The sequence below is a fragment of the Tenrec ecaudatus genome, chromosome 12 (assembly GCF_050624435.1).
Source record: "Tenrec ecaudatus isolate mTenEca1 chromosome 12, mTenEca1.hap1, whole genome shotgun sequence".
NCBI lineage: Eukaryota > Metazoa > Chordata > Mammalia > Afrosoricida > Tenrecidae > Tenrec > Tenrec ecaudatus.
The window spans coordinates 49,136,610-49,144,837 of NC_134541.1; positions in this window are offsets into that span (position 1 = coordinate 49,136,610).

An 8,228-nucleotide genomic window follows, 5' to 3' on the forward strand; every position below is an offset into this window, starting at 1 on the left:
TGAAGAAGTCACTGATTTTGCAATCTTAAGCTTTGTTTCTATCACCAAGGCCATATTTCCAATGTTGATATCATCCTATCACAGATAGCATTGTACTAAAGAGTAGATCTTGAAATGTTGCTTTTGACTATGAGCACACTGCCTTTTCTCTTGATCATGCAATTCCCCGCATATCAAAATATATGATTTTCTGATTTAAGATGGACAATAGCAGTCCATGTCAGCTCATTAGAATATAGCTTTTTATTTGTTCCATTTTATTTTTAATAACTTCCCATTTTCCTAGGTTCATGCTTAGTACATTCCAAATTCATATTAATCAATGTTTGCAGATCTCTTTGAAGCTTTCCCATCAATCAGCAAGTGAAGACGCAGACAGCTTTACTCTGTCCATTTCATTAGAGTCAACTTTACTGTGGAAGGTAGCTCTTCTTCAGTCATCTTTTGAGTAGCTTCCAACCCAAAGGGATTTCTTCCAGCACTCGAATCTGACCATGTTCTGCTCCAATACATGAGGTTTTCAGAATCTGACAATGTTCTGCTCCTACCCATGAGGTTTTCAGTGTCTGGTTCCTCAGCTGTGGTCTCTCCTTTGTAGTCCATTCTTGGTCTCAGAACACTTCAGGAGCATCCTGGATGACCCTGATGGTAACTGAAATACCAGTTACATAGCACAATGCCAGCCACGACAGTACTACAGACTGATAGACATGTAGTGGAGGTATATTGTTTCTCTTGCTGTTATTCGATACCATGGATTCGATTCCCACTCATAGCAACCATATTCACGGCAGAAAAAAATTCTGGACAGTCCTGCGCCATCCTCACAAGTGTAACTGTCCCTATGCCAGAGCCCGCTGTTGCATCCGCTGTGTCAATCCATCTCCTTCAGCCTTCCTCTTTTCCACTGGCCCTCCACTTTACAAAGCATGATGTACTTCACCAGCATCCGATCTTTCCTCACAAGATATCTAAAGTATGGAAGATGAAGTCTTGTCATCCTTGCCTCTAATGAGCACTCTGCTATATTTCTTCCAAGACAGATGTTTGCCCTTTTAGCAGTCCATATATATACAAACTTGAGGACTGCAACCTTCTAGAAACATATTTATGTACATCAAAAGATTTTATCAAAAGAGTAAAAAGAACTCACAGATTTGGAAAAAATATTTTATAATGATATATCAGATAAAGGGTTAATTTCAAAAGTCTATAGCAGTGGTTCTCAACCCTTTTAATTCCATGACCCTTTAATACTGTTCCTCATGTTGTGGACCATAAAATTATTTTCATTGCTACTTCATAACTAATTTTGCTATTATTATGAACCATAATGTAAATATCTGGTATGCAGGCTGTATTTTAATTATTACAAATGGAACATAATTGAACATAATTAAAGCATAGTGATTAATCACAAAGTAATATGTAATTATGCATTGTGAAATACTTATGTGTTTTCCAATGTAGGTGACCCGATAAAAGGGATGTTTGGCCCCCATAGGGGTTGTGGCCCACAGGTTGAGAACCACTGGTCTATAGAAAATCATAACATATTAATGAGAAAAACAGTAATAAGCCAATTAAAGATGGGCACAAGATGTGAATAGGCAATTACTAAAGATAACACTCGTGGTCAAAACCATATAAAGAAATGCATGCATGTTCATGTTCATTATATGTAAGAGAAATATAAATTGAAACCACAATGATATACCACCTATACTGACAGTCTTAATAAAAATAATCCAAGCTGTGTCTCTGACCTTGCACTTCAGATTCTGTTTATTCCTTAAACTCAAAGAACATTTAAAAATAAAATGATGTGAAACCTTCAGAGATGACAAAACTTCTGTTTTGAGCACAGAGTTCTTTGGGAGAAGAATATCACTGTGATCACCAAAGGCTATTCTTCTAGCTATTTAAATATTCATGTATCAACACTAAATTTAATAAAGAACCTAGGAGATAGTGACCCCAGCAAATGCAAACAGAGCTTGAGAATGAATCAGGCACATGAAGGAGTGGGACCACTGCAGGTGGAAATGTAGCATAGAATTACTAGAGACTGCTGAAAGAGTCTGGCTAAAGACCTTAACATTTCACTTTTAGGTATACAGTCAATAGAAATGGAAGCCAGTCTTGAAAAAGTTGTAAAGGCATGCTCATGGCATCATTGAGCCTCACAGGTCCAAAAGCCCATTCATGGATAGATGCAAACACAATGTCCCATGCCTGTATAATGGAATGTCATTTGAAAATAAATACAAATGAAGTACGGATACATGCTACAATATAGATGAGTCTTGAAAACTTATTAAGTGAAAAAACCAATTACAAAGGAGCCAATCACATATTATAGCCCATTTCTACAGATAGCCAAGATAAAGAAATCTAGAAAGGCAGAAAGTAGATAAGTGTTTGTACAGGGCTGGAGGCGAGAGAAGCAGAGATCATTCACACTATAGTTTTGGTGGGGAGGGGTGATGAAAATATTCTGGAATTAGATAGTGGTGATGTTTGCACAACTGTGAAGATACAAAAAAATTACTTATGTATACACTTTAAATAAATGACTTTTATGGTATGTGAAATATATTTAAAGATATGAATTAAAAAAGGAATTAAGTAGGCAGTTTGGCTGGATGGAGCATGTTATTCTAAACGTATCTATGGGAAAGCATTGCATATGAGATAATTTTGGGCCAGCACAATGGGTCTACATGGGGTGGGGTGGGGTTTTCCCTCAGGGAACACATAATAATATCATAAGTGGGAATGTTACTGGTATCTCGTGAGTTGATGCCAGCGATGCTGCTAAACATCTTCCAGGGTGCAGGATACCCCATCCACCACAAAGAATTACCCAGCCCCAAATGTCAATGATAGCAGGGTTAAGAAGCTGGACTCCTGCTTAAAGGGCTAGGAAAATGGCAGTAGGTACTTCATAGGGTTGTCTTTGCAACCCCACACCACCTAAAGAGTCTGGGTTAAATAGATTTCAAAGCTATTGTTAACTTGCAGCTTCATTTATTCTGAAAATTTCACAGTCCACAGTGTAATTCCTGGAGTTGCTTGCCATCCTGGGTCTGGCTTGGCAGAAACCCACTATGGTTAAATCAATTTCTGAGAACACAGTATATCATTAATTTGTCCCAATGGAAATCTTTAGTGCACTGTTTATGAACTCTCAGGATTGGTGATTTATTTCTAAAACTGAAAAAAATAAGAAATTTCTATTAGTTCACAAATAACTGGTATCCATTGTTTACATGTTCTTTTGGAATCTGGTTTCACAGTATCATTAAATATTCACAAAGTATGAGAAGGATATTAAAAGTCATTATCTAGACCAGAAATAAAATGATATTTTCACTTGATAAGAAAAATCTATACAGAAACCTGCAGAAAAAATACATCTACACAGAAACCTGCAGAAACAACACCTGGGAGGCTTCTGCTACAATTTACAGAAGTCTTTTATAATTAGGCAAACTTTAATCCACCAATCAAGTAAGTTAGTGTTAAGGAATATGAGAAAAAGCTAAGTTATAAATCTGGGTGCTGTCAGTAGACACTTAGTGATGTCAATCTCTTAAATTTAAGAACACTAACTGGGCTCAATTTGTTTGTCAAATTTGTTACCAGGTGTCAGGAGATTAGATTCATTCACCTTTATATGTAATCTAATTTTATTGGACAGGTTTGGAGCAAATTAATGCTTTACCACATCTGCAGAGCTCATTAAATAAAAATCTGGGAGCTGAGCATGAAGTCCAAGGATGATTCTCTTCAGAAGATCAGCTTGAGAATAACAGCATGGTTACCATGTTGATCTTGGGTGTTTGACCAACATAGAGATCTAGGGCTTTGTACAGTGCAGCAGTAATTGCCCCTCGGCACGCTTTATCCACATACATCACAAAGTGAAGAATAAAAATCTGCCAGGGAAGATGAGGGCCTGGCAAGGGGAGTGCTAAGGGGAGATAGTGATTAAAGATGGCTGGATGCTGTTGCCATGGCGACCCCATCTTTCCCCAGCATGTGTCTGAAATGCGGCCTGTGCGGTGGACTCTATCTCTGATGGAGTGCAGACTGTTCATGCTGTCAATTTGGAGTTGAGGACTTATGGACAGGGCATAATGACATAAAAAGCATATCTGAATATTAACACTCAACATTTCTCAGTAATCTTAAGTGTGTGTTTGATTCAGGACCAGTGTACGTAAATCAAATGGAGTATTTTTTAATCTGTTGTTTTTAGCCTCCCCCTGCCCCTGCAAAACTTCTGAGTTTACTACCTTTATCCTTCTCCCTCTCACAAGACTCCGGTTCACAGAGGTTCATTGTGTCTTTATTTGAAGACATAACGAAAGGGATATGGAAAATTCTGGTTGAGCCCATACAACGGAATATTTAACTTCATAGTAAATTACAACTCTTTCATTCTAAGCCAGCCTCCTGCCCTGTGTGCTTTCTTCCCAGGTTCCCTGGAAGATGGTGCTACGGATGGCCATGAAGAGACTCAGTGGTATAATATGGACATGACTGGGTGAGCCTGGAAGATGCAGAGGCTGCTGCTCCTTTCTGGTGATTCAGAAGCCCATGGCATTGGGGACCCAGGAAATTTAGGGCCTAGGAGACCTTAGTGAAGGAGCCTGGTGGCACATGGTTATGCAGTCGACTGCTAACCTCAAGGTCAGCAGTTAGAAACCACCAATTAGCGGCTCCCCTGGAGAACGGCGGGGCTTTCTACACCCTTGAAGTGTCTGTCTCAGAAACTCACAGGGGTAGTTCTACCCTGTGCTCTAGGGTCGCTATGAGTCAGTAACGACCCGATGGCAGTGAGTTTGGTTTAGTTTCCAGACCCTAGTGAAGGAACGCTGGTGGCATGGTGGGTTCTATGTTGGACTGCCAACCACAACGTGAGCAGTTCAAATTCACCAGTCTCTTTGGGGAGAAACGAGGGGAAAGATGGAGCATTTGACTCCCTGAAACAGGCATAGTCAGAGGATCCAACCAGAGCAGTGCTACTCTGCGTACTGAGTCTCTACTAGTCAGAATGGGCTTGATGGTAGTGAGTGAGCCCCTCCTGGAGGCTGGATGCTGCCTTCACATTTACATAGATTATTTGTTTTCACCTCTGAGCAACTCTATGATTTAGGCATTATTTTATGTAACCAGTTTTTCAGAGAGGAAAACCAAGATTTGGAAAGCTTTTATTATTTTTTGCCACGATACCACCACTAGGGAAGCACAACAGGGTCAGCCATCTGATGGGGGAAGTCCATCCTCTTAGATATTTTGTCTCCAAGTTGACCCATATAAGAAAGCTGGGCTAGACAAGTGTATTTTTGGAGTATATTATCACTCAGAATAGGAAACCTTTGTGGCTTAGTGCGCTATGCATTGCTGTGAATCCCAGATCAGCAGCACCAACCCACTAGTCACTCAAGGGAGAAATAAGAGGATATTGGCTCCCCTAAAGATTGAAAACTTCTGGGAAACCCCACAAGGCAGTTCCACTCGGCCCTGTGCGATCTTTGAGTTGGAACTGACTCTATGCTAGTGAGTAAGATGGATTGCTTGAAGTAAGTTTCATAAAAGTCACGTGAAATAAATTAAACAGTATTTTAATTACATATTTCTTAAAGCCCAATTGTTTTGCTAGCATACTAATAGAATAGTTACGCGTTCCTCAATTTCATTTTAGCTGACAGCATGTTGCCCTTTCATCCTAAGAAAACAATTTTTTTAACCCTTTCATCTTGTTGGACTATTGTCTGTTTATTTTTAAGTAGCCCTTGTAGTCATGGTTATTTTCCTTCCTCGACTCATTTGCCATGTTCTTAATCTGTCAAACTTTCTCTGGCCTTCTTTTATTTTTATTTTGTAACTCTTTTTGTAGCCAAACAGTTGTTTGTGCCCACCTAGAGCAACCAGCCACTTAAGAAACTGCTTTTTCTATCAAGTTATTCCCCAACCTTTTCTCTTTCCCTTGAGATTTCACTAACATAAAAATGGCACACCACCTAGGGGTGGCCTCAGGCATGCAAGCACAGTTATGCAGACAGAAATGAGTGGGCTCATTGCACTCATCACTGTGTCTGATAAGCCCTGGGTGTTCCAACCATCAGCAGAGAAATAAAAGGCTTTCATAGTCATCATTAGAAATATTAAGGCATATTTTTAATGACGATCATTCACTTAGTTCTTTTTTTAAACCAGAACTAAATTGTTCTCAAGTTTATCCATAATTTCAATTCTGCCAATCCCCAAGCAAAACAATATACAGAGATGACTGATGGCCAATACAGAAGCCACTTCCTCATAGTTTTGTTTGTTTGTTTAGGTTTTGGAAATTATTTTTATTGTTTCCTTTTAAAAATCATTATATTTGGGGCTCTTACAGCTCTTATAACAATCCATACATACATCGTGTCAAGCACATTTGTACATATGATGCCATCATTTCCTAAACATTTTCTCTCTATTTGAGACTTTGATATCAGCTCCTCATTTTGTTTTTTCCCTCCCCACCCGCCCTCCCTCATGAACCCTTGATAATTTAAAAATTATTTTTTCTATTTCTTACACTGGCCACTGTCTCCCATCACCCACTTTTCTGTTGTTCATCCCGCTGGTGGTGGGGGGGGGGTTACACGTCGATCATTGTGATTGGTTACTCCTTTCTCCTGCCACCTTCCCCCTTCCCTCCTGGTATCTCTACTCTCATTATTGGTTCTGTGTGTTTATCTGTCCTGGATTCCCTGTGTTGCAAGCTATTATCTGTACCAGCGTACATGCTCTGGTCTAGCCAGATTCATAAGGTAGAATTGGGGTCATGATAGTTGGGCGGGGGGGAGTATTAAAGAAGTACAGGAAAGTTGTGTGATTTGTCAGTGCTATACTGCACCCTGATTGGCTCATCTTTTGCTTGTGACCCTTCTGTAAGGGGATGTCCAATTGTCTATAAATTGTCTCCACTCTGTCCTCATCCTCATTTGCATCGATATGATTGTTTGTTCTGGGTCTTTGATGCCTGATACCTGATCCTATGGATAATTCATGATCACACAGGCTGTTGTGCTTCTTCCATGTGGGCTTTGTTGCTTCCCAGATAGATGGTTGCTTGTTTATCTTCAAACCTTTAAGACCCAAGACACTATTATCTTTTGATAGTTGGGCACCATCAGCTTTTGACACCACATTTGCTTATGTACCCATTTTGTCTTCAATGATCATGTCGGGAAGGTGAGCATCATGGAATGCCAGTTTATTAGAACCAAATGTTCTTGTGTTGGGGGAGTGCTTGAGTAGAAGTCCAAAGTTTGTCTGCTACCTTAATACTTAACATATAAATATATGTGCATAGATCTATTTCCTTATCATTATATAAAAATATATTTACATATGTATGTGCCTGTATTTAGACCTCTATAAATGCCCATTGCCTCCTAGTTCTTTCCTTTATTTCTTTTTACTTTCCTTCTGTCCCACTATCATGCTTGACCTTCATTCGGCTTTCCTTAACTCTTCTTGGCTACATTTCACTTGCTCAAGCCCCACCAGGCATCCTACACCCGCCTCACCATTGATTTTACATCACTTGTTGTTCCCTTGTCCCTGGGTTTATTGGTTCCCCCATTCTTTCCCCCCTACTTCCCCCTCTACCGTGTCCCCCTGGAACCATCAGTCCCATTGTTTTCTCCTCCAGATTTCTTATCCCACCTCTCTTATCTAGACATGCAAAAGCAATAACAAACACCAAAACAAAACTGAACAAAGCCAAACAAACAAATAAAGACAAACAACAAAACAAAGAAAAGCCTATAAATAGCTCCAGGTCTGTCTGTTGACCTTTTTGAGTGTTTTCTGGTCGACTCTGATGTGATGCCATGCCTTGCCCCTCAGCCTATTTTTGAGATTCCTTGGGGGACTTCATTGCTTTGCCTCCCTTGTGGTTCTGTTGCATGCTCTTCATGTTTCACCCTGGTGTCGTAGGGTCAGATCAGGCATAGTTCCCACATTGTGTTTCCAGAGGTGTCCTCCATAGCACTATGGGTCAGTGAGGGACATCATGTCCTGTAGTGGGGTTGGACCTATAGTCCTCTCTGTGCATTGACTGCTCTGAGCAGGAATATCGTCCTTGGGGATTGGTGGGCCAGGATAAGTTCTACTCTTTCTTTCTCTCTCCTTCCCTCTTAGTTTGCTCCTGTGTACTCTAA